We start from the raw sequence: 9,542 nt of genomic DNA, 5'->3' as shown, positions 1-9,542 counted from the left end.
ATCTTCAGTTATTAAGTAGTTGTCATGAGAAGGTGTTAACTAATCAAAGCATCTGACTTCAGGAAAGAGCTGCTAACACCCACGAAAACTAATTTCAAGTACTTGCAAAGCGTCATACGGCTTTCTAACAGTACTACAGAAATCTGTAGCCCAACAATGCATCCCTGAGTGTTCTTCTTTGCTAGGCCAGCAGAACCCCAGGAACAGTCCTCCTTTTTTGACTTAATTTAGACTATGTATTTACCAGTTTGCTTGTCAGGACTTTGAAGCAAGGACAGTCTATTGTTCTGTGAGCAGTATGACAAACTAGCACAACAGACCTCTGTTCTGGGTTAGTCCAAGGCAATTCTGGAAAAACAAACCAGCAAGTGGTCTGCACAGGAGACACAGAAAACTACCTTAAAAGCACCATTTTCAGTTAACCTTTCTTCACTGCAGTTTAGCAGCAACTTCTGCCTCTGGAATGCCAAGAGTACCACAGTGGTCTCCTCCCAGTGTCTACAGTGCCATAGTCACAAAACCTTGACACAAGCAGTATAGAGTGGAACACTGGTGTGGAGAAAGACTTCACTGAGCCTCCGTGCATGTATAAACAGTGTACGTGAATGTCAGGGAACAGGAGAGATTAATGAAAACCTGATTTAAAACACCTTGTTACTTCACGGTAACAGTCCAAGATGCTGTAGCCATAACACAGTGTTAAGATGTGGTTGGTTTAGCCACTGCTGTGAAAGACTAAGTTTTATTTTGGTGCTTTTTAATAAGAGGGAAGGAAATGCCTCACATTGCTCAGCAATGATTCCTTTGGGCAATTAGGAACGACATCAACAGGCTGGAGGGAGGTTTGCCCAGAAAAATGAAGGGCGCGGGCCAGAAAGCAACAACAGCAGACCCTTGGAGGTTTGAAAGTAACATGAAGGATACCCAGAGGCAACACTGGGAACATCTTAAATCAGGGAAAACAGCAGTAGCTGCATAAAGCCCATGCTGTTTTCTGTTTTCAGGTTTACAAAAGCTTCTGCAAATGAGTAAGCCATGTGAAAACGTTAAAAGGTTACAGATAAGACACGGAGTAAACTCAGCTGTATCTGTGTCACAACCAACAATATGCTACATTCCTAACTAGAAGATCCTGGATACATTTTGGAAGGGACTCAAGCTGCCAGGCTCAAAGCCAACACAATCTGTGGGTGGGTGCTGGATGCTTGCCTTCAAATTCTCTCCTTGCCAGCGAACCTATGGAGTAATAATGGCATCAGTTTTAGAGGGAGATTTCATAGTGTTTAAAGCTAGAAGACTCTACAAGATGATCTACCATGACCTCTTGCTTGTCACTGGCCATTAAATTTCACTACTGCCCTTTCTATTGAGAATAATGATTTTGGTTATAATACAGTAATTTATTCTTCAGCCAAGAAAGCTATCTCCATGCTGTGAAACCATGAGCAGGAAGGGGAGATGGAACTCAAATCCTTGCAAAAACAGGTGTGGTGCGACTGCATATTTCTTGTAGGTGATCCACATGCCTATCCTGAGAGAAAATCAAGATGTTTCTCAGGTCTCAGCTGAGTGACCAGCAGAATCATTTTTTCCCCTGGCTGACGCAAATCTGATTAGCAGTTTCACATGGGGTATAAGAATATCAGACACTAGACAGTTATCTTAAAATGTGAGCTCCCTCTACTATCCACCCTATCAGGTCTCTCATCTACAACTGTGGCCTGATTTGAGTAGTCGAAAGAAGGCAAAAACACCCTCAGGACACATCTTGCTAACTATACATCAGAGGGAAATACCCTTTCTTACCCCTGTGGGGAGCCAGCTGGAGCCCTGGAGCATGACTTTAACACAAGGATGTCTTCCAGAAAGGAAATGGGGGAAGACAATAGGATGGAAAGATGGAGTACAGAAACAAAGCACGGTCTCAATGCCAAGTAAAGCTGCCACCTTCAGACTTCAATACACCACATGGGAAACTTACACGGTAAGCATTTGCTAAGATCACACTCGGAGGTAGAATTATAACTTCTTAATCTCTTCTTCTAGCCCTATCCAACCTTCCAAAAGCAGCAGCAGAAGGAATTTCTAACAAAGAAGTTAAAAGAAGGTAGATTAAGACCACTGAGATTATAACAGCATGGGAAATAAACATAACAAACCTCTGAAAAATAAGAGAGCAAACTAGGCTTGTTGAGACATAACAAAGCAAGCATTAATCTGAAAGTGTGGAAGATAGAACCAGTTTATTCTGTATGTGAGGAAATAAATATTACCAATGATGACAACATTTTCAAATGAACTAAAGAGCACAGGGAGCAGAAAAACAGTCATGAACAAGGGATAAGCAAGCATATTTTAGGGACAGAGGGAGATGAAGCACTATGACAGCATGAGTTACCTAGAGATGCAAGATGAAAATCATGACTCATTCACTATTTGTAGAAGTATTTTCCAAGTATTTGGAAACAGACACCACGGTTCCAGAAAATTTAGCAAATAAAGATTCTAGAAGACAGATAGACTGACATTATCTTCCTAAAAGACTAACACCTACATTTTTTTAAACCCTCTGAGATATTTATGAGTAGCCAGGGGGTGCACTTGGAATTGTGAAATTTAATTAGTGAGTCACTACAGAATTATGAAGCGTGAATCAGGTCAAATTCATTTTTATGCATTAGCTCCTGGTCTTGGTTCAGGCAAGGAACCAACAGATCCAACATAACAGATCTTCAAGGATATTTGCTTTTTAATCATGTTCCTTGTGGACTGGATTGCCAAGTAATCCACTTCATTCATTAACAGCAGTTTCAAGAAATGAGCCTGATTCTGTACCCAGCATGTTAAAAAGCCCATCAACTATCACTGTTGGGAAAGCCTTCTATTTAAAGAACAGGAGCAAGGAGGCAGAGATCTAAATCTCCAGGGTTTATACCCTGTCCTAGAGCTAGTGAAGAGCAGAGTGCCATGAGGGCTCTATCCTTATCATTCCATTGACCATTTACATCAAATACAAGAACTCCACTGTCCCTTTCACTGTAATCTCCAGGCAAGGCTCCCCCAGCACTTCCCAAAGGCAGCTGTTTCACACAGACATCTACAGCTGGTATAGGCTCAGCAACTCATCTCAAGTCACACAGCAAGTGTCTGGGTCTATGCCGGAGAAGCACTTGTGGTTTGGCCAATGAGAACAAACCACCAGTGGATTTCAAAGATGGGCTCACTTCTATCAAGGTCATGCTGAGTGCTGTTGCTAGCATCAGTCCTACTACTGCAGCTGCAGAATTTCTTCCTCAAATCCCTCCCCTGTTTCTAGCTCCTTTTACTGTGGAAAAAAAAATGAATCATGTGTTCTTGCTTTCATTGTCAGAAATACTCATCTCTGTGATGTGCCCATATTCCCTGTGATCATCAAACTTTTCACCTCCCTATGCAAGTCAATCCCTGATCTGATGATTCTGGCTTCCCATTCTCTGTTCAGAGCAGAATAGCATTAAAGAAGGCTAGCAGATACTTGTTTGCAACAGGGAAAGCATGCCTGACAAAACCAAGTACTTATGAGAGTAACGTAGAAGTAGTATCCAATATCATTGTGCGGTTATCTGCTATCAAAAATGGAGGTATATGAAATAACTGAACAAGGAAAGGGTTATTTCAGCTTTTCACATGTGTCTACTTGAAACTTTTGTGCTGACTACAGCAACTGAGAATGAAATAACTGCTCTAAAATGTCATTAATTGTTCAGTTTCTTCACTTAATGCAGCTGACAATAGCTGTTATATGCTTATGTATTCTTCTTTTGTCCATAAGCAGAGACATTCTAAAACATTTTAAGAAGAATTTTTTATTGTTTTAAAGTCATAGTAACAGTGCTTGAGCTGCAGTTTAAAAAACTAAACAGTCAAGTTTTAAAATTATGCTAAACTTGGTGATCCAAAGGAAGTTGTCCAGAGCATAAGGCAGGGATATTGGGATGCAATCTGAGTGAAATCCTACCAAAAAGAAACCCAAACCCAAAACAACCCCCAGAAAACACTCTTGTTCTACACCAAGCTGTGAGTAACTGAAGCTGACATCTCTAGCCGAAAGGCAGCACATTTTTATACGAAACCTGGAGTACAATATGGTGTGCACCAAGAAGATACTTGCTGGAAGCACAAAAGCAAAAAGCTTTCCATGTGGATTTAGCAACTTCTGTTCAGTTCTACCACCCAGCCCAGCCTGGTCTCTGGGATATTTCACATGACAGAGTTTCTGTGATCTTCCTTCCAGAGATGCTGTAGACAATTTGACTTTCTGTGGATGGCTCACTTTACTCTCTGGCTACAAGAGAGTAAGTATCAGCACAGGGATCCTGTGTTCAGCTTAGCAAATGAAACATTTGTAAGTTTTTAAACCTGCTTTCTGGCTTTTCCCCCATTACCTGAAAAATTAAGACTTGAAAATAGTTCGTGTCAGACTAGTTTTGTAAACCAAGGTTCTAAATTAAAACCTCAGCAGCTAAATGCTAGGCCCCAGCTAAGATGGCACTGTCTTGTCTTAAGTCTATGCAATCACTGCTCTCAAAAGAATGAGAAAGTTCTAAGCAATAGTCTCATGCTAGAAGCCAGCTAAACCCCACACATTACTAAACCAACAGCATTCAAAAGCAGCTTCTGCAAAGAATCCCCAAGGTATTTTCACATGCAAAAAGTAGAAGATACCAGAATTATCTCAAAACTATTAAACAAATTAAAACAAATCACTGGAGATCCCCGTGTTTAATAAAGAGCTGTGGAGAGACTACGTTCTATATTTTTCAGTTCCTCTGAATGTTTTTGTTGCAGTGAAATGAATTTAAGGATGTATGCACAAGTTCAGCCTATAGCAGACAAGCACATTGCAAGATTATATTCCTGGTGAGACATGCAGAAGGTTTTTTAGGTTCCCTGAACTCTTCTTAGTGCTCACATATCATGTCCTGCTGCATTGGTGGGGGAAGATACTACTCGCTGGTTGACCAAGGGTTACCAAACACACACGCTTACAGGTGAAACAGCAGAAGTAGTTTAGGTAAAGGCAATATATTTTGAATTTGTAAAGGCACAAGGGGTTATCTTGTCTTCATCAGCACACAGTAAATCAACTGTGAGCCAAAGCCCATAGTAATAGCTTCCTATACTCTGGCAAGGCAGGCATGGCCAATAATGAGGATAGCATTATACTGCAGATTTCTACGCTCTATAGGAGTTATGCAGCCCAGATGTGGTGGGGACGGGAGCAGCACATATGTATGACCTTCTTCGGATGGCCAACTCTAAGCTTGAGGGAGAAAGAATGTCTTCCAGCTTTATGCCCACATGTATTTATTGGTTAGCATTTCCATTTTCCCTGCATCCTCATTAGGTGATTTCACCAACTTCATCAGGTAGAGAGATCATGTCATTAAAAGTTCCAAGTGGTTAAGTTGTTCAGAAGCAATTCAGCTGAAAGGCAGGGCATGGAGGAGAAGGTAGGTTTGACACCTAAGGCCTCAAACTAGACCAGTTAATGGCTCTGCAAGAGACTTCCAATACAATTTAATCCCTCTTTTGACACCATTTACAACTAAGATAATGGTGCTTTTCGACCTTGTGAGAATGATGTTAGGGCTAAGCCTCAACTGCTACAGATACTCAGATCTGGTGATGACTGGGAGTTTCAGCAACTTCCATAATGAGTGACAATTGGCAGCAGAGTACATGCACCTATCTCTTTACGTATACGATACAAGCAAAACAAAACCCACAATCTTTTTGAATCAGCTCTGCGTCCTAAATGACTGATTCTGGTTTCCCATACTTTCAATGTACAGAGTCTAAAGAGGTTTCATTCATTTTAGTGGTTATACAAGTACAACCATTAACCACCAGCAGCAAATACTGCATCAGGGAACTAAAAAAAAAGAAAGAAATAAATACCTCAGAAATCTGAGCGTGCCCATAACAATGGCAAAACCATTGCTTCCAGCCTGGAAACTTCTGGACTTTGTTCTCCCTTTCTGCAACAAATTAAATTGCAAGTGACCTGACTATTTTCTGCACTCTTAACCTTTAATGTTCTTTCCTCTTGGCTGGCAATACTTAGATTGTGGTCCCAGCAGTGTATCCCATTAACCAGACAAATGATGATTCCACAACTCCTACGTTGAGAGGATTCTGCAGGCTGTAGGGTAATGGGGCTGCACACCCCACACAGATGCAGCCAGCAGCGTGCAATCTCCTGAGTCCCTGCCCAGTTCTGGGACATGGTGGCCCGTTCTGCCCCTCTCCACAAGACACCAAGGAGAGGGTGGCAAGGAGACAGTGCATTCTTTACATGTCATCCAACTCTTTCACCCCGAGAGCCTCCCTTCCTGGGCAACTCTTTTCTTTTGCTTATTGTCTGGCTCAGCGGAATAGCTAGTACAGAGAGGCAGGTTGGTTTTGTTTCTTAAGACAACTAAGTATTTCAGGTAATGCACTGCCACATTTTCCAAGCAGCTCAATAACAGTGACAATTTTTATATAAGGTGACTGACTACCTCATTGGGCCATTCTACAGAGAACAGAAAGGACAACACTGAATTTCGAAAGAGTTGCGAGTTCTAGACTTCCAGTTAAATATGAAGAAAGTTAAATAGTGGCGGATCTGATTCACTTACTTAATTCATAGCAATTGAATGAGCAGGAACATTTTTAAGTTTCTTCTGATCTTTCATTAAGGATTTGGAAGGGCAGGAGTAGTTAAAACAATCATTTTCTCTAACTAAAGAAAAACTCCAAACCAAAACCCGAAAGACAGCAAACAAAACTGAAGAGAAAGCAGTTTGTTATGATCCTCACCACCCAAGACCTGCCCACTGCACTCCTAGTCAAGGCAGGTCAAGGCAAACACTTTCTGAAACAAAGAACTTTACTTCTTCATGTATCTATGAAGAAGAATGAAGGAAATAAGTCTCATTAATTGACAGGATTTCCTGCTCCCTCCTTTGCTTGAAAGGTAAGTGAGCTTTATCTATCCCCAAAAGAAGCTTCAGTATAGGTGTTATTTTTTAACATGTGAGCTTCAAGGGAAAGGAAAAAAAGGCCTTTAGAAGGGACTTTCTGACATTTCATGAAATCAATAAGTCTTCAGAGCATGTGGATCAGAGAACAGAAATAAAAAAATAAGAAGGAACTTATTTTTTCCCTTTTCTTTTTAAAAACACTGTCATGTGGACACCGTCATGTCACTACATGCATCTGAAGAAGTTCAAGTTTCTTGAAATCACTACCTGAAGATGGATATCTTTGAGGAGAGAGTCTCCAACCTACAGCCCATATGCGTGACGGCAACTCCTGCAGGGGCATCTGAGCTCTTTGCCAGACAGCCTGCTGAGGGACCTCCATCCAAAAGCTGCTGCTGCCTGGCTCTGGCTGCTGGGGGAGCACTTAGGGGATACGGTGCTGCACAGCCCACCTGGGGAAAACCAAGCACTGCAGCTCTGGTAGCACTGTATTTGTCACTGGGAGTTTTAGCAAGCATGGAGAAATGCAGTGGTATTACTGCTGCAGTATCCAAAACACAGACACCTACGAACTATGAAAAAAATCAACTCCATCCCAGGTAAATGGGTGCAGAATCCTGGGAGGTGAGGAGTGAATCACTGTCCTCATTTGAAGTCAGGGGAAGAAAGCAAATCCCCTTAACAATATTTTATTCATCTTCCCTACCTGCTGATTCCCACCAACTATTAGGACGCCCTGCTGACTCTAGATGAAAAAGTACATTACTCCTGACTTATGTTTATAAACGAGCATCCTTGGGTTGCTCCTGACACTCGGGTAGGAGCTTTCCACAAACATCAATAGATGTCAGTCCTTCAGTAAAGCACCCTGGCACTAGAAATCATATCCAACACCTAACGCAGGACTGGACTGGTCAAATACAGCATTGGCTGTTACCACAACATCACTATGGGAACAGGGCTGCATGGAGGAGTCTGAAAATGCTCTCCCTCACCTTCAGTTCAGTGAAGATCATATTAAACCCAGTTGCTTTTTTTATTTTTTTTTAACTTTCCAGCAGGCTTTTCAGTGCTTCTGCTCCAAACAGCACTGAGTCTGCAGTTCAGGAGAGAAAGGTCATTTTGTTAAAATAGGACACAAAACTGAAGTACCAAAGAGCTCTGTCATTTAAGAAATTAGAAGAGTGGAATGAAACCCAATTCCCTTTAATTCTTGCCCATTTCTGCACTCAAGTACACTTCATACTTGTTTACTGCCTAGTATGAGAATTACTGTGCAGCTCTAGTTAATAATTCTGCCCATGAATTAGGCTACCATTGGGGCAGCATGCTAATTGGTTTCATACCATCATAAACCAGAACAATTTCCCAGCAAAATTGTTCATAACAAAACCATTGACAAGCCTTGCTCACAAAATATTAATCTGTTTGCAGAGTGAGTTACTGCCCCAATATTTTTTAAAATTCAGACAAAAAACTTACAAACAAAAGAATTCCGTGAGAAAGGAACCTATTATTTATGAAGACAGTTAAATGTGTGATTACTTTCTCCCACTGATGGAACAAAATACAAATCAGCCCTGGGATCACCAGACCATCACATGGGTGAGCAGAGCCCACTGACAGAGCCTGCATAGCGTCGTACCAGAGAGAAACAGGAGACTCAAGTCTCTAATTCGAAAGAAAGAAAGCAGATCGCAATCTGCGCATGAGAGATTCCTGAACCATTCAGCTGCAGTTCAGATAGGCAAAACACCCACTGCAACAGTAAAAAGGGGTTTATAATTATAAAGGCCAATCACTCACTGTGCAGGAACTACTTTTTCATAAGAAAATACACAGAAATACAATGCCAGTGATCTGCAGCTGCATGCAGTTCTGCAGACACCACATAGACAGCCACGCTGCTCAGTTCTTCTTCCATAGAGAGAACCAAAACATTTAAGTTTCATTTCTCACTGTGGACTTTTAGAGTTTTAAGAGCTTTAGAGTTTAAAGGCTGTGTCATGGTTTGAAAACATGGTTCACTCTGCCCTGTAGGAAGTCGAATTAGACAAGCACAAAAGTCTTTTGGCCTTCATCAGCTATGAATCACTCATACGTGATAGGATGTTACTGTATTTTAGCCACACAGAAGCATGACATGCACTTTGTACAACAACAAACTGGACTAATACCCCACAAAGCAGCCAAGGTCACGTTCACCCCTGATGCACACAGGGACTCTTAGAGTCAACAGGAACAGTACATGCACCAAAAAGTGGACTTTTGCCTGAGAGCCACGCTGAATTAGGGTCTGGAGCCATAGTACTGTAATGACCTTTTACATGTCCACCTTCCATACATTTTACAACAGCCAAAACGCATGTACTTCCCATATATGGATCCAGCACATGTATTTTATAGTAAGATATCACTAGACTGCTGAATTTAGGAATTCCTTTTGTTCTTTTCATATTTTTTCATATGACACCTTTCCATTTGGTCTCTAGATGCTGATCTTCCTTTGGAAACCTATACTTTGTTGCTCATTAG

The sequence above is a fragment of the Psittacula echo genome (genome assembly GCF_963264785.1).
Source record: "Psittacula echo genome assembly, chromosome: 4".
Classification (NCBI taxonomy): Eukaryota; Metazoa; Chordata; class Aves; order Psittaciformes; family Psittacidae; genus Psittacula; species Psittacula echo.
Note: the sequence above shows the minus strand (reverse complement) of the source record.